Source organism: Canis lupus, chromosome 16 (genome assembly GCF_011100685.1).
Source record: "Canis lupus familiaris isolate Mischka breed German Shepherd chromosome 16, alternate assembly UU_Cfam_GSD_1.0, whole genome shotgun sequence".
Taxonomy (NCBI): Eukaryota; Metazoa; Chordata; class Mammalia; order Carnivora; family Canidae; genus Canis; species Canis lupus.
Genome location: NC_049237.1, coordinates 45,802,683 through 45,828,071, shown reverse-complemented (window position 1 = coordinate 45,828,071; position 25,389 = coordinate 45,802,683). Strand labels below are relative to the sequence as shown.

At 37.1% G+C, this 25,389-nt stretch overlaps 1 protein-coding gene across 6 annotated transcripts in view; it reads right to left on the bottom strand.

Annotated features, from left to right (window-relative positions):
• The window catches only part of SORBS2 (sorbin and SH3 domain containing 2), a 214,974-nt gene that overhangs the window by 160,732 nt on the left and 28,853 nt on the right, over window positions 1–25,389 (bottom strand). For 3 of the 6 annotated variants that reach the window (XM_038560348.1, XM_038560344.1, XM_038560345.1), the window contains exon 2: window positions 19,098–19,238. The gene's annotated coding sequence lies outside the window, so the exon portion shown is untranslated. The remainder of the gene's footprint in view (window positions 1–19,097; window positions 19,239–25,389) is intronic. The other 3 variants (XM_038560349.1, XM_038560346.1, XM_038560347.1) reach the window with 1 other exon arrangement.

Below are 25,389 nucleotides of genomic sequence, written 5' to 3'. Positions count from 1 at the left end.
CATTTCTCTCCTTTGGGATAGTTTTCTCATTGAACTACATGGAAAACCAGGAAGCTCACTAGTCAGGGGGCCTGATTTTCTACTAAGAAGACTTTAAGATATTGTCAAGTTTAGTTCACTTTTTTAGACTTCCATGGCTTCTATAAGATATTGAGTGTGTGCTAAGCCCTTCAGGAAGCATGACTTTAGAAAAAAAAAAAGCCTCTGATTATGTTGTTACTTCATGATTAGCTTCAGAAATGAGACAGGAAATTCATGTATGTGACAAAGGCATAGCAGGACAAAATACCCTTATTGCCTTTCAAATTTTGATTTCTGGGAAGGAAAACACACACACCTCCTATCAAATTTTGGTCTTTAATTGTACATCATAACATTTAGAGATCTTCATGTTTCTTTTCATTGTTAACTTGATATTCAAGAGACTTCAGACACGAATGCCTTTATAAAATAATCTCAAAGTATGAAAACAGCATTTATCTTTAATGACACTTGCTTTGTACCAACACCACAATTCTATTTTTGACAGCTATTCTTAGACCTAGGAATTTGAGCCAATGTATTCATTCCTTCAAGGTAACATAATGAAGACATAGAGGCATAACAGTCTAGCAGAGAGAAATCAATTTGGTATAGAATTGCTCCCTATTATATAATATATCACAGAGAGAAGTTAGTCCAGCTATTTCAAGTCATTAAAACATCTGCTTTTTCTCCAGTTAGATCTATACAACTGGATGGTAAAGATCAGGCATAGGTGTTTAAAAATGGTGCCATAATGGTAGCTCTCTTATTTTACTCTTATTATGGGAGTTCTCTTTAAGCAATAGCTTATACAAATTGGTTGGCCCACTGCTATGACTGAATGTAATAAACGGAAACTGCTATAGATTATTAACATAGAGGCTGATGACCAGAATAAATACTTCTATATTTGATATATCTTGGGTTGTGGAGAGACTATTGTTCATAGCATTACTCACATCAAAGCATGCAACCGTTCACACAATTAATAAGAAACTCTTGGCCCTAAACAATAATTCACAAATTGCCAATAAATCAGAATAATTTTGTTTGTATTATACCTCAGTGTTTTTTTTTCAGTAAATACATTTATCAATACCCATTTTATATAGTTCAATGAAATAATCCATTCTTATAAAAGCTTTTTTAAAAAATAGCACCTTATTCCATGTAAATACTCAGCAGTCAGAATCATCTGCAGGAAGTACTCAGATTCATAGTGTTAGGTTTAAAGACTTCATTGAATGTAAATATTTCATTAAACAGTGGTGCTTATGTATTCAAGGGGTCTGGTGGCTTTGGAATATATGACCACTGGGTATATGGGGTATAAACAATGTGTAAGTTTAAATCAACAGGAAGAATAATCCACCAACAAAAAGAAACACTTCAGTTTTTCATGCCAAAGTCTTTCAGAACTATACTACTGTACTGCAAGCAGCCAGTGAGTGATCCTTTTATAAAGTGCCTCTCTGATCTCATCTCCAGTAATATCCTCTCCTCTGCAGCTTCCTTGCTATACCTCAAAGATGCAGTGACCACCTTAGGCATTTGCAGGGGCAGTTCGTTCTGCCTAGAACATACCTCCCCCAGAGAGCTGTATGCAGATGGCTGTCCTGTGCTGTCCTCAGCACATTCTCCAGGTCCTCCTCACTTTGCTATATGTTGAAGCATTTTTACTGTCTTTCCTACTATATAATTTCTTGTTCTCTTTATCTTCTTTTGTTTGTTTCTTACAGGGGAATATAAGCTCTTTGAGGGCAGGAATTTTTACTAGTGTTCTCTGATAAGTCCCAACCACTCAGAACAGCGCTTTCCTCTTAGGGTTACTCAGATTGTATCTGCTCAGGTGAAGGACTTTGCTCTCTCTACAGTGATGAAGATGTTGGTGCTGCTCTAAGTTTAAAAATGAAGCATGACACACCAAAAGCCTGAGTGAAAGATAAGTTTCTTGCTTAAAGGTATGAGGAAGGAGTGAAAACTGTTTCTGCCTCATAAAAGGAGGGCACCTTTCAACTAAGAACCTCAAAGAGGTGATTGCTTTTTTTTTCTCAGTAATTATCATAATACCATGCATTATTAGGTTCTGTACTCTTTTCCATAGCTGAGGATAAAGTGCCCCAGTTGATCTATCTAGAAACAGAACAAGATGTGTGTGTGTGCGTTGGACAGGAAGAAGGGTATCTTATTTTAAGGGTTGAGCCACATGACTGACAAAGTATATTTAATGACAGTTGGTAGAACATAGATACAACAATTCACAAGATTTCATAATAGTGGTCAAATAAAGCTGAGAAGACCTAGAAAATTTATGAAATAGATGAATTGTTAAAGAATATGGAAAATGGAATAATTTGATAAGATTTAGCTGTGTTTGGATGAAATGCTGTAAGGACTTAACCCCAATGATAAATATCCAAAGATAGATGGTGGTACTTCAGATAGTTCATCAATAAAATAAATCTGTAAGATTCCATAGTTATAATTCCATTAATTGCTTGTATGCTCTTATGTTACTATTATATTATTTCAAGTTTATCACATTTTGCAATATCCTATACTTGTAATCAGCTTTCTAAGTCAACTTTAGAAAAAAAAAGTCAACTTTAGTAATCAATTAATATTAAATATTCAACTTCTATAAAATACACTATGCCATTTCTGTTTTCCACTGCAAGATGGCTCATTGAAATGACATATACTCAAGAATAGCACAGCTTGGGGGACTCCACTTTTATTGATTTCTACTTTATTTAATTTCCATGCTGATTTCCACTTTATTTGACATATTCCTGTTCCCTATTCATGCCCAGATTTCCCAACTCTCAACTTCAACTCTTACATTAGGAACAATGGTTTAATTGTTTAATTATTGCCTAATATTTATTGAATTAAAGGCGACTCATCTTTTATTACTCTCTTTAACTCCATTCTATTACTGTCTATGGTTTAGCCAAACATAAGGCAGGACTAATCCGAAAAATTAACAAAACATATTTATACAGACATCCACTTTGTGATTTCAACAGCATTTTCTAGAGCAATACTGATCCCGGAAAAGAAACACCATAAAAGTACTCAGCTGCCTTTTAAAAATATGAATTTGTGAGCATGTCCAGAAAAATTAAAATGTGTAATGCATTAAAGACCATGTTTCCCACAGTGCATGCAGATATTATTATTTAGAAACACATTCTTAAAATAAATTAGCTTGTTGCTGATTTCAAAAATATGAGTAAGTATAAGGAGCAGAAGAAAAAATTGTTAACAATCCTACTCTGAATAAGTTGTTACCATACTATGAAAACGGAAAATATTTTAAATGATTAGTATTTCAGTTACATAATAAAAATGAACAGATATAACCCCAACCACAAGACTTAATTCACATACACTCACACACACACACACACACACACACAAATTTGTTTTGGTCTATGGTAGAAACACATCCTTTATGTTGAAATTATGTATTTCTTTGAAATACAGTTAAAAGTGAGAAAGAAAACTTTAAACATTTTCTTTTGCTTTTAATTCATATGCCTCAAGGCAAACACCTTGAACACATGTCAAAGTACTCAAATTCATAGCTGCAGTCAGTAAGGTCTTTATTCATTGAGAAATTTTGTTTCAATATCCCTCTGTTAGACTTTTTCTTGGATGTTTATCTTGAAAATCCTTACTCAAAGCTGAAATAAGTTTTTCTCCAAAGTCACATTCATCTTTCATAGGTCATTTCAGAAATCATACTCCTTCAATATTTAAATAGGAGCAAATACAGCACTATCTCTATAACCCATGGAGAATTTATATATAATAGGATACCTAGCTATCATTCTAATGATGTTTTCTCCACGGGTCAAAGGTCATCACACAAATAGACTTGTATTTAGAGAGTAGATGTTCATGGTGGTAGCTGTTCTTAGAGAAATCACACCCCAAATCTCTTTATTCTTCACTCAGAGTGACTCACAAAGGGGGCTCTCATTCTAGGAATAATGCAACACCTTTTCTGATTCCTACCCCAATAATCTATCTTCTCAATTATTTCCCCAAGTTCTAAATCTAGAAGTCTTTGTGTCATTGATTCTTGGTTCTCAAAATTGCAGACTGCTCTCAGCCTCCTGCATTTTTCTTTCATATTTCTCTTTGCAATTTCAATCACGTGGCTGTGGTAATTACTTCCCAGCAACTGTCTCCCACAGCACTGTGGACAGAGTACCAAGTAGACTCTCAACAAATGGTTATTGACTAATGCCATAAAGACAAATGATGCCATAAATATTAGATGATCCAGAAGATTGATATTTCAGATTTTATCCTTTATATCATGCTATTCAAATGAAATTATGTTTACTTTAATTATCATAGCAATTCAGTATGTATCATAATAATTCAATGACCTTTCCTTGCATATGATTTCATCTCCTGTTTTTGTATTTTTACCTAACATTATAAGCTTCATACATTTAACACTTGGCTGTGCTTATATTTAAAAAGAATGATCTTACAGATACATCAGAAAGGGAGGAAATTAGGAGTTTAGTAGTAAAACCAAATAATGTTTTAATTCACAATAATAGTGAATTTCAATGCCTTAAGCAATTTCATATTTGTTGAATGAAATATTGTCATATCATCTTTTCATATTGCTTTAGTCACTTATTTTACTATTTAGTTTTGAAGATATGTATAATTTGTTTGATTTAAATCTCTATTTAAAATAATTTGTTTCTTAAAGCCTTCTTCCGCTACCACATGAATCATAGGGAGCTTGTGGTTTAAAACTTTGTGTTCTGGTCATAATCTAATTTTTTCAACAGAACATTTAGCATTTGCCTACAACCATCACATCAGTACATAATAAATGGTAACAAAGCAGGTGATTTGTGAACACTGTCATAACTCTGTCAGAAGGAGAATCTTGAGGACCAGGGTTTTTTGAGATAAGTAACAGGACTGACTTTGGATCTCTGGCACAGTAAGCCACACCCTTTTCCTACTAATGAGTTTGGAAAAGTTGCCAGCTCTGCCTTTTATCTGGGAAAACACAGGGCTATTGATGCCTAAACACCATGCACAGAATTTATTTCCATTGGTTGACATGGTCATCTTTCCTGGTGCTTAAAGCCTGAAGAAAAAGCAAAGGGAATGTATTTACTATATGATAGGGGAGTTTAGTAGATAGGAAATCCACATGCAAAGTGTTTATTTTGTTAAAATAACTCTAGCTTCAAGTAAGACGTGTGTGTGTAGGTTGAATCAATTAATAGGGACTTAAACTGGTACGAAGAAAAACATGAATACTTAAGGTTATAATCTTGAGTAACTGGGTGACACAGTTATTAAAATATAGACCTGGAAGAAGATCAAGTTGGGAGCTGGAAGATGATGAGTTTTAGAAGTATTGAGTTTGAGGTGCTCTGCAGACGTTCATATGAGATGATTACCAGGTGCTTGGATGTGTGAATATGGAAGACAGATCAGGGATAGAGACATAGATTTGGGGATTATCATGAAGGAAGAAACAGGTGAAATCAGGAGAGACTGAACAAGAGGGACAGAACCCAAGGGAATATTTTTAAGGTCAGGCAAAGAAAGAGATACCTGTAAGCAGAATTGAGGAGTAATCAGAGAGACTGAAGGAAAATACTCCAGTGTGACAGAAGACAAAGGAGAAGGGATTCTAATGAAGGTCAGAGAAGCAGCACTGTCTAATGGTAATCTGAAAGTCCTTTTCTCATATTTGTTTCCAAGTATTACTCTGTATTAGGAATGTAATAATTTGTTTCTTAGCTTTAGTAACAATGACATGAGGAAATTCAAACTCTCAACTCTGGAAAACAAATTGAGGGTCCCTGGAGGGGAGGTGGATGGGGGATGGGGTAACCAGGTGGTGGGCATTAAGGAGGGCACACGATGTATGAACACTGGGTATTATAAGCAACCGATGAATTATTGAAAACTACATCTGAAGCTAATGATGTACTCTATGTTGGCAAATCAAATAAAAAGTTACTCTTTGTATTATTAGAACTTTACTATTTCTCTCAATGTGTTTATTGTTAACCATTTAAATATTTTTTTATATACTTTAGTGGAATTTACTTAGAAACAAACTATTTTTTTCTTTGAATCTTATGATTTAAAATAATGAGATTTTTTTGGCTTGCACTGAATTTTCAGATTACATGTAAAATTACCTGTAAAAACAACAACAACAACAACAAAAACAGAAAAAATTATTCAGTATTAGCCATCATTGGTCAAAACTCCTAAAAAGATAGTGATGTCTGCCAGCATCTCCATTTTAGCATATTGGAATGACTTTCTATATAAAACAAATAGGAAAAAATCAGAATAAAAATTCTCAAAATTAAACATTGATTCTTACCAAATGATAATGAAAAATCATTAGGTTTTTTCTCCCCTGTGATGTCCAAGAAGTGCTAAGTATAAAAATTAAGAAACAACTGTACATATGTATGTTTTCAAAATAAGTTAAATGTCAAGAAATTTATTGTTACAGTCTTTATATTAAATAGAGGCAATACTCGCTTTGTACAGTATCATGTTAACTGGGAATCCATGCATATCTAACTGTATCTTTGGTCCTTGGCAACTGAGAGGATTGCCTAAATATTATAAAATCACTTTTCATAATCTACTGCATAGAGCATCTTAAAGCAGTAATCCTTTCTTCTCAATCTATTATATCAGAGCCAATATTAAAAAGATAAGACAAATATACCTATTCACTGTCAGATCCAATCCCCGTTAAAATTTCCATAAAGCATAATGACAAATTATTTAATAGCTTAAAGAGTAAATATCACGTTAGGAGGTTCTAAGAATTGTATATAACAAGGTCTTATGGAACAACACACAATAAAAAATGATCATGATTGTAGGTTACAATAGATTCTTGTCTGCTAAGGAACTACATTCATTTTCTTCTCTAATTCACCATTCATAGAAAGTTTGGACTGTAGGCAAAAACATGATACCATTTGTTGTATTGTTTCTTCTTCACAAATTTTCAGAAAATCTGGGACAGATTAAGTAAAAAATTAATATTGTCTCTCAATATTAGCAGCTGAGAAACATGTTTAAAACTCTATTGTGTTTATAGAATACTTCTTAAACTTAAGGCATGGGAGATAGAGGGAAAAGACTTTTTGATGAAGGTCTTTATTCAGCATTCAAAGGATAAAGAGAATAATATAACAAATATCCATGTACCCACCATTCATCTTAAAATAGTGGACATTTGAGTTCAGTTGAAGTCTGTTGTGAATCTTTCCGATTGAAAGAAGCATCCTCCTGGCCTCTGGCGCCTGACTTTCATATTTTTCAGTCCATATATTTCTGTGTACTTTTATGATACAGGTTTTTGACTGATGCTTTTTTTTAAAGGTTAAAGCAATTCCTCCCTATGCTTAGTTGTGAATTTTTTTCAGTTATTTTTCTTTTATTATTATTTTTGATCTTATTTATTTATTTGGCAGAGAGAGAGAGCACAGCTGGGAGAGTGGCAGGCAGAGGGAGAAGCAGGCTCCCCGCTGAGCAGGGAGCCCAATGTGGGGCTTGATCCCAGGACCCCAGGATCATGACCTGAGCTGAAGGCAGATGCTTAACCGACTGAGCCACTCAGGCACCTTTGGTTGTGAATTTTTATCTTGCAACGTGCTGTCAATTTTTCCCACTGAGGTTGGTCCATAGAGTGTACGGTTTAAACCCTCAAGCCCCATATGATTCACATATAATAGGAAAAGGAGTCTCTCAGAAATAAGTGACTGAGACGCTGTAAAAAGATCCTTATGACAATATCTCATTCAATGAATATGAAATGCTTAAGGCACTAGAAACAGTTATGGTCACTGGAAAACAGTATTTGGTTTGACTAGTAAACTCCTAATTGTCTTCCCTTCTGATTTATAGGTAGACCATTCTTCTTAATTGATAAGCCCAGTCAAGTGTTAAATTTACCAAGCTATGATGTTCACTGAAAAATACAGAATGATTTCTGCCAAGTGTTTTTACATATATGCTCTTAGTTATTCAGATTATTATTATTTTTTAAAGATTTTATTTATTTATTCATGAGACACAGAGAGAGAGAGAGACAGAGACAGAGACAGAGACACAGGCAGAGGGAGAAGCAGGCTCCATGCAGGAAGCCCTACGTGGGACTTGATCCCAGGTCTCCAGGATCAGGCCCTGGGCTGAAGGCAGTGCTAAACTGCTGAGCCACCCAGGCTGCCCAGTCATTCAGATTATAGATTAGAAAAAGGATACATGTAAATATATAAAATTCTGATGTGGGCACAAATGACTTTTAACTCTCAATGCTTTTTGTTTAATTTCAATATCTAAAATAGATAAAGTGTTGTAAAGAAGATAAAAATCTCACTGCAATCACGTTTTCTCACCTCAGCAAAGAAATTATCACTTTGTTTCTAGACAAGTTTTTACACGTTTTTACACAAGCTATGGTTAGTAAGTGATGGATCTTCCCCTGTGAGACAAAGCTTGAGTCCCAACTCTGTGTTAATTTTGGAACATGAAATATATTCATTAATTTTTAAAGTTGCTCAAACACATGTTAAAATAAAATGTATTTTGTATTGAAGACCAGTAATTATCTTAAAAATTACTTTTTTTGTAAAAGGCAACTTTCATTATTCTTTCCATGAAAAATCATCCAATGCCTACTGAATTTGCTTTTTCACTCAGTTTTTATTTTTCTTATTTTTGAAGTTTATCATAAGCCACAGTCTTCTGTGTTATCAATGCAAAGTTCAGAAACTTGTTTATTCTACCTTTAGTTTTATTCTGCTGTGACTGAAAATAATTATATTTGATAGAAAACGAAAATTTCAATGATTTAACTTCTTGGCAGAAATAGTAATGGTTAACTATTGATTTTAATAGTAAACAACTTATAAATAATTGCATTGTTATATAAAAGCAACATGTTAAAATTTATGTTATATGTAAATAATTTATATTTCAAATAGTTTATCTAAAATTCTATTTTAGTTAAATGAATAGAAATATAAAACAATTCATATTCTAAATTATAAAATGAGCTTTATAGTGTGCAATTTGATTTCTTATTTAAACTCAGTCACTAAGAGGTGATACTCTGGAAGCTATATACTTCTCCAAAAGTTAGCATTTTATCGCTATGTATAGTCAAGGACAATAACTACTTCTTCCTTGAGAATTAGACATGGATCTCTTAGTTTGACATTTAACACCCTTCTTGAATTAGCACAAAATTTCTTTATTTGTCTCCAACAGTCCACTGCTAAATCTTTCTATATAGGCTCACTGTTCACAGATTGTACATGAAGGTCAATCAGATGCCAGGCCATACCTTCTAAACAATTGGCTCTGCTGCTACCACAGGATGGTGTTTCTAATATAATTGCACATTTAGATAGCCATATTTGTTATTGGATAATTTTCCATTCTTAACCATGGTCTTAGTTTCAGTATAATAACAATTTTTTAAAGAGTGAATACTTTCCTAGTAAAAAAGATAAATGTAGAATAGAAAACATTTTTTTAGAAAACATTTTTGATCTTAGATCAAAAGTACATTTCTTAACTGCATTTGGTTGCGTCTTAATCTCAGCATAATAACAATTTCTTAAAAGAGTGAATACTTTCATAGTAAAAAAGATAAATATAGAAAACATTTTTGATCTTAGATCAAAAGTACATTTCTTAACTGTATTTGGTTGCGTTTTAATCTCAGTATAATAACAATTTATAAAGAGTGAATACTTTCACTGTATTTGGTCACATGTTCATTAAGTTCACTTAAAACGTATCCACATGTAACTTTTTCAACATTCTTGGGTTGTTTTTAATAGTAAGAATTTGCTCTAAAAGTTGAATGCTGCAGTTTTAAAATATTTAAATGGTCAGTTCAAACAAACACAAAACTTCTGAACACTATTTGGAGTGTTATATTCAAAACCAACTAAATTTCTTAGGTTGGCAAAATTGAACAAGAGAAGTACCACTGAGCTGAATGCATGTCAAGAGCAGTGGCTGCACTAGAATTAAACTAATTCAAAGTTGTACTTGGACTAGGATATGCAACAAGTCAAAGTAATCAAAATATAATGCCATAAAAACACATGCTGTACATGTGTTTTTCCATTGAACTCAATTCAGTTTCTTTTTTCAGGCCCAAATTTAGATTTAGAACAAGAGACTAATATTTCTATTCTATCCTTTTGAATACTTAATTGACCCTTTATAAGAGAATACATTATTTTTCTTAAACTGTGTCAAATTTCTAAACATTATTATTATTATTATTATTATTATTATTATTATTATTATCACCCTGTATCTTGTTTCTATCAGCCTAGTCATAACCTTTGGTTCATTATATCATTGGCACAATAATATCTTTCTCTGTAATCTTCACCCCTTTTTTGTTTATGTTTTTTTTCTCAGTTAAGTACAGAAAGTCAAAATTTGTTATAATTCAGAAATACCTCCCTCATTGCTTGGGCTAATCATTTTCTTTCTTCTTTCTTTCTTTCTTTCTTTCTTTCTTTCTTTCTTTCTTTCTTTCTTTCTTTCTTTCTTTCTTTTTCTTTTCTTTATTCTTTCTTCTTTCTTTCTATCTTTCTTCTTTTTTTTTAGAGAGAGAGAGAGAGCACACATGAATTGGTGGTGGGGCGGGCAGAGGAAGAGGAAGGAAGAAAATCTCAACCAGGCTCCGTGTCCAGTGTGGAGCCCAATGCAGGGCTTGATCCCATGACCTGAGCCAAAATCAAGAGTTGGATGCTTAACTGACTGATCTATCCAGGCACCACATGAACTAATCATTTTCCTATTATTCTTTGACTATTATTTCTAACCTACTTTATATGTTTGTATTTTACAACTGGGTAGAATGGCACACTTTGAAAAATCATGGCATGAAAGTCAATCTACCATTTGCTATTTGCTAGGGACATAAAATGGATGATACCACAACTTACCTGGGTGTCAGGGTCCTCATGTAAACACTGGTGAACATAATGCCTGCATGACCAACCCCATATTAATAGTAATACCACCCTCGATTAAAATGCACAATCAAGCAAATCAAAGTAATTATTGAATATGAAATAGCTATGCATTTGGTGAAACAATAAACAGACAACCTATTATCTCTGATAATACTGAATATTAAATAAAGTTATAGGCACAATCATTTTGCAGGTAGACTTTCAGTTTCTAGGGCAAAGTCTAGTTGAAGATGGCAGTATGGAACAGTCCTGATGGTTCATGCTGTATGGCAGCTGATCTCCTTTTCTTATTTCTACTTTGCCCCCTTCTTAATCTGCTAATAATGTCTGCTCTATGCTTATCTCCCTAATCATCTTGAACACTGGACAGCATAGTACTAACATATGGACCTAACTGTAAAAATTTTCTTCTCAACCAATGAACGCTAACTCAATATACCTTTCCAGGGGTCTCCTGTCATACCTAAGTTTTTGCATACCAAATTTATGGATATTCTTGGTCTACTGAGTTTTCTCTCCTCTAAGTCTTTATTCACAATCTTCTACCTGAATGCTCTTTCATCTGAACCAAGGATTCCATTCAAATACAGCTCTTCCCTCTGTGATAGTCCCTCTGATTTTCTAGTACTATCAAAGCCTGATTCTCAGTCCTAACTCTGTACTCCCATGGCACTATGGACCTCTGCATTGCCTATCTTCTTTTTTTTTAATTTTTTTAAAATTTATTTATGATAGGCACACAGTGAGAGAGAGAGAGGCAGAGACACAGGCAGAGGGAGAAGCAGGCTCCATGCACCGGGAGCCCGATGTGGGATTCGATCCCGGGTCTCCAGGATCGCGCCCTGGGCCAAAGGCAGGCGCCAAACTGCTGCGCCACCCAGGGATCCCCATTGCCTATCTTCTGATGCATGTTCACTAGCTGTGTTGTCCAAGTCTTCTGGGAGACTGTTAAGCTGCATGTGGCACAGCTCCTTGAACATGGTTAGTGGCAAGGCTTGGCATGATTAGTTGCACATTCATTTAATGATCTTGATTGATCATATTTTAAATAATGTAAGGTGTTCTTACACCTATTTAAGGAAGAAACAATTTCTACCCTTATTTTTATTTTTAAAAAGATTTTATTTATTTATTCATGAGAGACACACACAGAGAGAGGCAGAGACATAGGCAGAGGGAGAAGCAGGCTCCCTATGGGGAGCCCAATGCAGGACTTGATCCCAGGACCCTGGGATCATGACCTGAGCCAAAGGCAGATGCTCAGCCACTGAGCCACCCAGGTGCTCCTGATTTCTACCTTTAAATAGTGCCTTTAAGACTTGAAGACCAGGGATCCCTGGGTGGTGCAGTGGTTTGGCGCCTGCCTTTGGCCCAGGGCGCGATCCTGGAGACCCGGGATCGAATCCCACATCGGGCTCCCTGCATGGAGCCTGTTTCTCCCTCTGCCTATGTCTCTGCCTCTCTCTCTCTCTCTCTCTGTGACTATCATGAATAAATAAATAAAATCTTAAAAAAAAAAGACTTGAAGACCATATCTAAGACTTCCAGTTTACCACCAAAACTAACAATAAAGTACAAATTTGATCATACTGGATTCAATTTGTTTCCAAATCACCTTTCCAATTCAGAAAGGTGAATATGTAAGGGCAGCATGTGTTCTATTAGTCTAAAAAATCAAGAAAGGCTATCCTTACATACGTATCAAGTTATTACCAGTTATAGACTGAAAATCCATAATTAAAAAGGACATTTTCTTCAAGTGAAAAAGTAAGTGGCTGATAGGGTCACATTTGAAAGTTAAAATAGACACTCTGGTCTTTTATAACATTCTTCAATAAAAGGATCTAGAGCTCCTTGAAGAAGTGGCTGATTCTAGGACTGGGACAGGAAATATATACAATGAGCCTGAAGCCTCTTGTAGTACCAGGGAAAAATTCCTCACAATGATGGGACTATGTTAAAGGCCATAGCAGCTTAGTGAAAGGGTTGCCCATGGCTACCACTGGAGCCATTTGCACAACAGTTTGAGCAGCTATTTTACTTAGGTAGTATCAGATTTTAATGCAGACATGGAATACATATCCATGTATTCATACTGATATGAATGATTGAATTTAAATAAGCTGGGAAGAATAGAATTCTACCCCATGTAGAATTCCAAATAATTTATGCAGATACTCCATCAAGAAGAGGAGTATAACCCTCTACTCATTAAGTGTGAGCTGCAGGAAGTTACTGCCTCCAGAAGAGCACAGTTAGGTAAGAGGGAGAAAGAGTCACATTACAGTGGAGAAACCTGACAGACACTCCCTCAGCCAGGTGATCAAGGCCAACATCAACAGTGACACCTCATGTTGATAGTATGTGCCCTCGATATGACGTGATGAGAATGGCACCTTACCTCTGTGGCCTTCTTCCCAATAACCTGTAACCCCGGTCCAATCATGAGAAAAACATTGGATAAATTCCAATAGAAAGTTGTTCTACAATATACCTGACCAATACTCCTGATCAAAGTCATCAAACACAAGGAAAGGGTAATAAACTATCATAGCTAAGAGGAATCTAAGAAAACATGAGGACTGAATGTAATATAGTACTCTGGATAGGATCCTGGAACCGAAGAAGGACATGAGGTATAAACTAAGGAAGTAAGAATATTAACTCAAGTTAATGATGTATCAATATTGTCCACTAATTGTAACAAAGTTACCATATTAATGTCAGATGTTAATAATAGGAGAAACTTGGTATGGGGTATATGGGAACTCCGGTCCCATCTTCACAGTTTTTCTGCAAACTTAAAACTGTTCCAAAATAAAAAGTTTGGTTAAAAAAGTAGATATTTTGTTTTGACCTGAGAGGCTTCCCTCATATCTACTTTATTTTTATCCTAGTATGAATTATTCAACAGTTACTAAATATAGCTCTACCTGTGGCACACATGCAAATGCTGTCCTAACTCAGGCGGCCATGGGCTAGCTTTGTATGTGTATGAATCTCATAGCCCCCCAGAGCTAACTCCCTTGGACTTTTTACTCCTCCAACAACTCAAGAATGGCAAAATGTGCAGGGAAGACCTTTGTTTCTCCTGGAAAAAGAGAAGGGGAAATAATAAAGAAGAGCCATGAAAAAAGAAAAAAGAGAACCAAGACACTCAGAAAAGGCCTTCTACCCAAGTATAGAGGAAAGGGATCTCCTCCTCCCATCTCCATCCTGACTCTAGCCAGTGGCCCAAGGGGGCTGCACTTCCTAATAGGTACAGGAGTGGTTTAGAGGGTTACTGAGGTCTCCTACCCTATGATCCCCCAGGATAAAGCTCCAGATAAGAGTGGTATTAAAGAGACTTGACTATTCCCAGATGGCAGTCTTTGGATTTAAACCTACAAGAATTGCCACACATCCTTGATAAGTAGGAGAAAGCCTTAAGATCTTTGTGGTGTTTTGGTATTATAATTATTAAAGCATGATTTAAAGCCCTACTTCTTATGTCACAGAAAATTATAATATCCAAATAAGAAATAAAAAATTTGTTGGAGAATGATGACTTTCTTGAAATGATTGTTTTAGCTGCTTAAGGTAAATAACCCTCTTCGGCCTATGGCGGGGGAGGGGCACCCTATTGTGTCATCATGGTCTGATATGGTATCTACCACTGATATCTATCACTGACACTAAAAAAAAAAAACCTAATGTAATATTATAAATATGGGCTATATTAAATATATTCCTTAAATACTACCTGGACTCCATTTTTCTGACAATAAAGTAAGCACAAGAGAAGATTTTTAAGTGACTGAGTTTTGTGTTTTTTAATGACTAGTGAGATCATTTTTTAAAAGATTTGATTTATTTATTTGAGAGAGAGAGTGCACAAGTGGGGGCATAGTGGGGAGAAGTTAGAGGGAGAAGCAGACTCCTGGCTGAACAGGGAGCCTGATGTGGGGCACGTTTTCAGGACCCTGAGATCATAACCTGAGCCAAAGGCAGAAATTCAACCTACTGAGTCACCTGGGCGGCCCTAGTGAGATCATTCTTGGAAGAAGGTCCTTTCATGATTTAAAGAAACATTTGCATATATACAAATTTGATGTTTATTTTCAGCCTGATATTTTTACCCTTTCCCTTTTTCTATTTTTTAATGGATGATAGTTTTTGAAATATCAAACTCTTTGTACTATGATATATTTAGGGAGAACCCTCTAGTAGGATGGTCCTGAATTGTTTTCTCCCATTTCCTTTACAATCCCATTTGAGCATCTTTCTTTCCTCTGCTCTCTTGTATTAGTTTTGGGATTACAAAATCAGATATGGTACATTATGAATAGTGAAATCAGTGTTAAAATGCAGCTCCTACACATGACCCCCAAGTTTTGTTATTGTCAGCTTTTCAAATGCCTTATTCAGTATGGGATCAATCACAGTCATTTTGTAGATCACCTGATAAAAATGCAAACTGTATCTTTAATAAAACACTCTATTATATTAAGGATAAGATTATAAAATTTTCAAAATGAAGTTTTTGATGGTAATTTCATTTTATAATGAATAACCATAAACCTCACTAAATTTAGTTGAACTAAATCTTTAGGGAGGTCACACATTTATTTTTATGAAAAGCCCTCAAATGACTTCAGAAATCCTCCAACTAATAAAGAGACATCAACTACGACAACCACCTGTAATGTCACAGTAGCATGAACATCTTTCTGAGACTGGCTTATGCAAGTTCATCTACAACGACGTCGGTCTCCTAATCGGTCATATCTTTATCAGGGATTATTCACCACTTCTGGAATCCTAATGATCAGAATGTAATCCTTGGTGTCTTTAATGAGAAAAATAATATGCCTCCCCCTCCCCAAATTCAATGTTTGGCCAATACGTAAGGTCAACAAAAGAAAGGAAAATTTTTTAGATCAGGAGCTTGACTATTTTTTGTTTTAGATGTGACAGATTCGCTGAACAAAGCTCACAAATTCCCTGTTCCTCTGTATCCCCGATTTCCCCAATCAGCGCGCACACACACACACACACACACTCACAGACACACAACCCTTCACAGCCCTGTGCCATCTGACTGTTAATACACATCAGCTCTAGGTCAGCCAGCTTTTCTGAAGGAAATTAACTCTGCTGAGTACTCCTTTATTCTCAGTATATGTTACATTACAAGTAATAGTACTGAACTTCTCAATGCTTACAATGTTCCCTAGGAGTGTATCAGTTGAGCTGGTGGAAAAAAATATCTGGAAGTTTATTATTTTTCCACCAATATATTTGACACCACCTTTGGAGGGGGAACAAAAGGCATACTGTCAAACGGATAGACCTGGACAAAATGTTACTGTTTGTTCCTCACGAGCACAGAGGTATATTTAAGCAAAGAAAGACATTCCATGACTCTCCTGGGACTTCCTTCCTTCAGCTGAATTATACCAACATGTTCACACCACTGTGGTTCAGACTGTGTTGGAATTTAAAATGCAGACTTCTATTTGCCAATGTTTAAATACCACAGCTATAAAAATTCATATTAGGACTGAACTTGGCCTTAAAATATCACAGGACAAATGAAGAGTTTATTGGAAAAAAATGTGCGGACACATGAAGTTACAGTAGAAGATATGAAAATAAGAGATGCCCTTGTTTGACAGATTCTGCACTTACACAAGAAAGCCTCAAAGTCGCCAGAAGTCACCGGGTTTTGGATTATGTTTCAAATCCGGACTCACTGACATTCATGAAACTTTTGGTACAACGCGGGCCAAGTTTCGAGCGAGGCTGGGCCTAATACTTCTTTCATGTGGAACCTGTGTGGAACTCAGTTGGCTTTGGCTGGGTCTCACCTTGAGTTTCACATCCAAACAAATCCAAAGTTTCAGAGTAAAATTAAGGGTGAAGGGAAACAAAGAAACAGACCAACCAACTCCGCCACAATGACAAAACCGAGAAAAGATGGCTTCCTGGAGAACAGAAGGGCTGTCATCTTCCAAACCCATTTCATCTTGGCACCACTGGATCCTGCAACTAAACTTGTATTGCTTCAGCAATTCATTTGCACTCCGCTATGCCAAATCAAGACTTCCCAGTACTAAAGGGGAGAAAATTCTAGGCCCCCAAACGCCCCAGGAAGCTGTGAAGCACGTGCTCAAAATAACCAGAGGATTTAAAATTTTGGCTGTACGCAGAAACGAAATGATGACTACGCTCCTTAGAATGCAGATTTGGAAAGGAAGAGGTAGCAATTCAACGTCCGACTTTTGGAAATTAAAAGAAGAGGCTGACTGAACACCCCTGGGTTTTCCCACTAAATTCAAATTCTAGAGGTTATGTTGCATCTATGCCTAATGTGGAGGGGCCTCTCCCACAGTGTTCTCCAGAGCTCCGCCCCCTGAAAACTCGTCCTACTGGCCACTTGCTTCCTTTTTCTTAGCAAGGTGCAGAGTACAGAGAGCAGATTGTGTCAGCTGTAAGGAGCCCCAGTCCTTGGCTGGGACTGGAACAGTCTCCTGACAGGATTAGGCTCATTCTACTCCTACCCTGCAACACAACAGGCAGGGCCAGTGTGCCAGGGTATGCCAAGCTCAGCCTCTAGCAGAGGACTTTGAAAAATAACAAATCAGTGTAACAAACACATGAATTTTCTTTAAAGTAAAGAGAGCATTTAAAAGTCAACCGAATGGAAAGAAAGTGCTCCATTTGGTCTATTTTTTAGGAAATGCACTTTTCTAGAAAAATTTCTTATCCCTCATTGAGCAGTTTTTTTTCTTTCTTTTAATTTTTTCTTCTTGTTTTATATATGTGTGTATATATATATATATATATATATATATTAAAGTTATCCAGAAGATCACAGTGGGTTTAAAATGCGTATTTTCTTTTGACATGTGGTCTGAAATACCAATAAACTTCTTTGGAGACAAGAATCTTTAAATTCCAAGGATGTTAGTGTCCATGTTAAAAAAGCAACATTAGGCCCCAAGGCACCCTGTAATTCTGAGGCAACAGGGCACTCAAGGGAGGGGTTGATAGATTCGGGCTGTGTGCACTGTCCTTCGCTGCTTTCACACACATCTGTGTGCAGGGCGGGGGCAGAGAGTTGTCATAAAGTCTACACAATGAGAGACTTGGCCATAAAAAAAAAAAAGTCTTTTTCTTTGAGTTGGGGGTTCCTATACAAGTCAAACCTAAGACATCATCAATGAGGAAACCCGAAGCCCAGTGGATTATTGAAAGGAAATGGTATCAAAGCATTAAGCAAACAACAACAACAAAAGACTTTTTACTGAACATAGTAAATACCCACAATCAAAGTAAATGCTGTGTTTGTGGTTAAAGTCCACAGATCAAAGTACTTTGCAAAATGTCAAGCTTGAGCACAAGGAAGGAGGAGAGAAGTGCAGAAAACTCACCCAAATATTGTACTGTCCCCTTACAGACAGACCTGCCAGCAAGAGACCTTCGGCTAGGTAAGGCATTTGCAAAACTGTCACCTGAATGGTGCTAGGAACATAAAATAAACGACACACACAAATAAAAAAAACCTGTTCTAATTCCACACTCACAAAGAACAAACCAGAGACGAAAGAATAAAATAAAATAGAGCTGTCTCATTGTCCTAAAAGACCAATTGCTAACATTTTCTTTGCTCAGGTGCTAACTCTTTTTTTTTTCCCTTTTTTTTTTCAGTGCCCTTAGAAAGTCAAAAATAACTAAACAGTCTAAACAACAAAATTATGATGTCTGGAAGCCCCTCTCACTGTCGGCAATCAGGTTAATTAGAGTTTGGATGTGGCTCAGTCACAGGCGAGTGTGTATTGTGGGTCAACATGACAGAGCTCTGAGCAAAGTTTAAAAGTACAGCCACAAAAATGCCCAGATGCCACTGCTGTATTCCAGAACACCGTATTTACCTGGAAATCGCTGGCAAACCCCCACTGATGTTCACTAGAAATGAGTTATTGAAAAGACATCCGTCATAAACATATGATAAACCAATGAGAGAATTCCAGAATAAAAAAGTCTTACCTACAGGCAGCCGGGGTTCAACAGTTGCTCTAAACAGAGGAAGTAGGAGTCAGTGGCCTTTTACATGTAGAGATTGTTTATTTAGCCCTTTTTAAAAGGTCTTGAACTCCAGAAGTTTAAGATTAAGTCCAATCCAAGGGTCTGAAGGGGGAAAAAAAAACGCAAGAGAGAAGGCAAATGAGAGAGGGAAAGAATCCCAGCTGCTGGGTGGTGCTACTGTTCTGAGAGCATTTGAGCTATTTTCAGCATTCACAGCAGCCGGAGTTGTCTGCAAAGGGATGAAAAAGCCGCGCCTGAGTGGCCACCTCCCTCCCCCTTGCCCCACGTGGTGGGGGGGGCACACACCAGGAAACCCACAACAACTTGGTTCACTGTACAACCACTCATTTAAATTTTGAGGAAAACTGCCAGCACCACTGCAAATGACAACCAAAAAAAAAAAAAAAAAAAAAAAAAAATCTTGAAGTCTTAAAGCAACACAGTGCCTTGCCATAATCCTCAAGTTTTCAGAATGACTTACCTGACCTGTTGAACAGAGGATGGTCTGTCTATGCCTCCTTGAGAGGCAAGATGTTTCTTCTGATAGTCACTCGCTTAGATGGGTCTTAAAAAATATTTTAGGTCTCTCTGAGGAGTATCTGTTCTCACCCTATCCTCCTTAAGACGGGAAGACAAATGGTTTATTTCTAGCACGCACCTAAATTTCCAGTTTCATCGACTAGGCTATTTTTGAAAGCTACTGGCTTAAGCTGTTGACATTTCTTATCTGTTGGCAGAGACTGGGGACCATTCAGTGACATGATGCAGACAGACACGGATCCCCTGCTTCTGCCTCCAAAGAAGTTATTCAGATTGGGTCGCCAACAACGACTAGCAGACTTTGAGCTTTCACTTTGTCTCTAGAATTATAAATGAAGATCTGGAAGTTCTGTTCATTCATTCATTCATTCATTCATTCAGCAATTTATGTGGCAAGTACATCTGAGCCTCCCATATGCCACACATTCTGAGAATACAGTAGCGAGCAAAACAGTGGCCTTGCCTCAGAGGGTTTACAGCACACAGAGGCAGTGAGAATAAAGAATAAAGAGAATTTGTTATAATCTTTTACAACCTCTTTTTCACAGGAGGAGACTCTTCAAGGCAGAGCAACTAGAGATCAGGATTTCTTTCTACTCTGACTGAAGGAAGATACTATGGGTGGTCGTCAGACCAACTTCTGGCTTCTGTGGCATTACTGTGCCTTTTACAACAGCCCTTAGAAGGAAAATTCGTTACTTCCTACCTGAGGAAATATATTAAGTATTTTCTTAAAAGCCTTTAATCCATGTAGATGAAATCCCTGAACTCTTTCATCTCCCTGCTCTAGTCACATAGAAAATGCTTAGGTAGAGAGAAGGTACTGCTGAGAGCTAAGAGGAAGCAGGAGAAGATTCTCTGATCCTTCGTCCAGTGTGAAAATCACCTGTATGCATTTTATAATGAATGTTCTGAAGGTTGGTTACTAGATGCTCAGATCAGATCCAATTGTTTCTTTGTGATTAAAGAAAGACACTGGAACCGATTATTGAAAATACGGAGGCTAATGTGTGATAGATTAAAAAAAAAAAGAGTTGTGATAAAATAGGGAGCTCCTTCAACTATCTTCCATTTTTACTAAAATTAAATTAAATTAAAATGTAGTTATTTCTATCTTAAATTTAAATAAAGAAGAACTATAACGTAAGTTTGAAATATCTAATCAAAATTTTAAAATAAGATTATCTTAAAAGCGTATAGTAGAGTTTTGGAAAATGTCTATAGAATCATCTATTTTTCTGTTCATTTATTTTAAATGGTCACATTTTAGTGTATCTTAAATGCTTGCCAGTTTAGAAAAAGGATACTTACTTGGTCAAAATGATAGATGGTGATTCTGGCAAATTCTACCCTAAGATAGAAATTCCTTATTTTTTTTTTAACAGTTTTAACTTTTTCCTCAGATAGAAATTCTTTTTTTTTTTTTTAACAGTTTTAACTTTTTCCTCCATATAGTCATTTATAATGAAAAGAAGAATACATGTCAAAACTGGTCATCCTTGGGAAACTGTCAAAGTTAATAAAACGAAGACTACTAGGTCAACCATTACCTTTAAATTCCAAACTGCACTCTTTCTACACCAACACTGAGAGAAGCCTGTTGCCTCACGTTTAAATATTGTTAGAGTCATTTTTTGTCATAGTCTTGAGGGGACAGGCTCCGACCCTGCTAGCTGCTTCCATTTAGGATGAGCCACATGACTCACCAAGCTCCCGTTGTTCCCCAGGGGTCCCAACTATCCAAACAGCCTGCCAGTTAGCACCTCTCCACAGATCTGATGTCACAGAAGAGTGCAAGTTGGACTTCACGCGTATTTTTAAAAATTAGAGGGTAGCACGTATGGACTTCTCTACTCACCCAACTACTATGACTTTTATAAGCGACTCATGTCTTAGCAACTGTACTAATAGTACCAATACTAATGATTTTATTTCTATTTTTTCTCCCTTTCATTTTTGTTTTTACAAATAAAATGATTTAAAATAATTGGGTAATGCTTGTATTGGAATGGGCTTCCTATCTCAGCGAAACCCCAGATAGGACTTTAACATCACTTCTCCCCTGTGTAAAGTGGAGATGAAGCCATACCAATCCACAGCACCAATCCATAGGGCTTATATAATAATGCACATAAAATGCTTAATTCAGTAATGCCTGACACATAGCATGTACTCAGTAAAAATTAATACTATTATCACTGTTGTAAGTCTACTTGGCTGTCCAATATGGTGGATACATGGGCTATTGAACACAACATGTGGTTAGTCAAAACTGAGATGTCATATAATTGTAAAATGCACACTGGATTTTGAACATAGTATGAAAAAAAGAATATAAACTATCATATTAATTTTTATGTTGACTATATGTTAAAATATTTCAGGCATAGTAGGTTAAATAAGCTGTTTTGGTAAAATTAATTTTACCTGTTTGATTTCATTTTGTAAAATGACACCTAGGACATTTTAAATTAAATATGTGGCTTGCATTATATTTCTGTTGGTGTCCTGTCATCTCGACCAGTGGTCTCAAATTGTAGTGAACATTGGAGTTACTTGGAAGACCTGTCAAAACGCAGATTGCTAGATCCCACCCTCAGTTTCTGTTTTAGTAGTTTGGGGGAGAGGCCTGAAATTTTGCATCTCTAACAAGTCCCCAAGTGATTCTTTTTTTTTTTTAATTTTTATTTATTTATGATAGTCACAGAGAGAGAGAGAGAGAGAGAGAGAGAGAGAGGCAGAGACACAGGCAGAGGGAGAAGCAGACTCCACGCACCGGGAGCCCGACGTGGGATTCGATCCCAGGTCTTCAGGATCGCGCCCTGGGCCAAAGGCAGGCGCTAAACCGCTGCGCCACCCAGGGATCCCCCCAAGTGATTCTTAACCACACTTTGAGAACTGCTGGTCTTGAGCCTTGCTATTTAAAGAATGGTCTATGGACCAATATCAAAGTCATCACTTGGAAGACACCTGGGTGGCTCAGTCAGTTAAGCATCTGCCTTCAGCTCAGGTCATGATCCTAAGACCCCAGGATGGAGCCTCTCTTTGAGCTCCCTGCTCAGTGGGGAGTCTGCTTCTCCCTCTCCTTCTACCCTGCTCCCTCCACTCATGCTGTCTCTCTGCACTCTCTCTCAAATAAATAAATAAATAAAATCTTTAAAAAACAAAGACAAATAAAAAAAGCCAAAGTCATCACTTGGTATCTTGTAGGAAATGTGAAATCTCAGGCCTCACCCATACCTACTGAATCAGTGAGTACATTTTAACACCATCCCCAGGTTATATGTGTGCACAGTGAAATTTGATAGAAACTAATATAGAGTAGTGACTCTCATTCCTGGGTAAACATGAGGTTTATCTGGAAAATTGTTTAAAATGCCAGGACACTGCCAGTACACTCTAGAGAGTTTGCTTTAACTACTCTGGTTGAAATCTAACATATGGAGAAAGCTCCCCATGGTGATTCAAATGTAAAAGCAAGCGCTGAGAGTTTAGTGGGCAGTGGCGCCCTCAGACCAGATGCAGAATTGTCAGGATCCAGAAACCAGACAAGTTCTGGGGGATGCAGTGAGAGGCAGATGTTTGGGGGTTGTCAGGTGCGAGGAGAACAAGACTTGAACAGGCTGGAGTTGGTGGAAACCACACAGCGATGGAGTTGGGTGAGTGTTGCAGCCAGCAGGGGGAGACGGGCAGGAAGCCTTCTGGCTTCTGCAAGTCTGACGGAAGTCCCCAGTTGCCCCAGCTTTGGAGTTGCAGAGAAGACTGGAAAAAGCAGAGCATAGCCCTGGTCTCAGAGGAACTAGAATACGAAGCCAAGCTTTATATGAGCAGAAAGGCAGGCTCAAAAAAAATAAGATGAGGACCTACTTAGAAAAAACCTGGTGGAAGTCATGAGTGGGACCAGCAGCTGTGTTAACAGAGTCTCTTAAACTCTCAGCAAGGACAGGATTGGTTTCAGAGGCTCGATCTGGAATACTCTTTCAGAGATGAGGAGGGGAAAAAATGAACAGAAATGTTGAAAGTCAGTTTAGCTGGACATTTCTTTCTCCCTTTCCATTGTGTGCAATAAAAGTTGAGACTGTTCTCAGCTAAGCAGTGGTCAAATCAAAAACAATATTTGCTAAGACACAGTTGATACAGACCAAACTGTCCTACAGGATATCTCTATCTCCACAGAGGATCTTGGTAGGTCATGGAACTCTCTGTTGCTAGAACCCCGAGGAAGATGGGTGTTCTGGAGCAGAGAGACCTTCTGTTATTCTTCAGTGCACTTCTGTTCCACCTTTAAATAAGTGAGCACTTTATTTGGAACAACCTCCCCAGTTTGCCAAATGACTCCTCACTTTTTCAGATGGCGCCGGAACCTTGTGTGCTCCAGAGGGCTAAAGAAAAATAAAATCCTCCCTGTAATGGAGAATGTGGGCCCACATTGGAGATATTTAAAACTCCTAATTCTGTATTCAGAGACCATTTGCAGCTTCCCTTCTCCCTGTATTATTTGGTTGTTTCAGAACACCTTATAAATGTGTAAGGCTTAAGAACAGAGGGTCTGGAGCCAGGTGTCTGGGTTTGAATTCTGGTCCTGCCACTTTTCTGTGACCCTGGGCCTGTTACTTTACCTCCCGGTGCCTTAGTTTCCTCCTCTGTCACAGGACCTCATTGGGTTGTTGGGAGGATTAGAAGAGTTGCCTGAAAAGAATGTGGAAAAGTCTGGCACTCTGTAAGTGCTATTGTTGGCTTAACAATGAAAATACGGTAAAATAATCGCAGGTTTCCAAATAGGGTCAAATTTAGTAACTTTTTTGATACCACAATGACTTTCAGGGACTTTTATGTGAGTGATTCTTGAGTACATGTATTTTGAAAGCTTCTTTGAGAGTTGTTTAAATTTTTTTTCCCAAGAGAACTCAGAATTCTCAATTGATTCCTCGTCACTTCCTATTATTTGCGAGGATCTCAGTAGGAAGGAAGTGAATGTAGTTTCCCATGAATATTGTTTTCTAGGTTACATTTTTTTCCCCCTGAAGTCCTTTGAAAAGTAAGTTGTACTATAAAAATGTTTGAAGGCTTCTGTGGCCCCTGTCAGTTGAGTAGCATTGTCTAATATTCCAGGAGAACAATGTATCATTCTCTTAGTCAAATATTTTAGTGCTTAGGGAGAGGCAGCAAGGCTGCCTGAAATACTGGCATGAGTTTCAAAGATGTATTGAAAAGGCAGTCAGAGTCTCATACTACAGAGACTATAGAAATCCGATAATGCTGATTAAAGGAATGGGTCAGGCATGTTGGATGCAAAATGAAGGCTCGAATAAGTGTAATAACATCCTTCACGCTGGTCTGTTTTAACCACATGAAACAAAGCATATGCAATGGACACGATGATGCTCAGTAGCATCATGTACTTAGTGTCAGCCAGGCCATCTGCAGGAACTTCCGTACGTTGAATGCTAAACAGGATTAAATGCATTGTGGGGGGAACTCAAGCCCACGAGCTTGAGTGATTTTAGACCAGGCATGCAAACTCTCTACGCTTGCGCTCTGAAACACAGGCAGAGGGACTGGGCTATTAACCCAGGCTCCCTCTGTCTTAACTCTAACATCTGTGCTTTTGCTCAGGTTTCTATAAATTACTTTTGGCAATCCTCATCATAATCTGTACCTGCAGGTGTCATTGTGTGAAAGCTGTCAAATCATACGTTCAATTATTTCTACT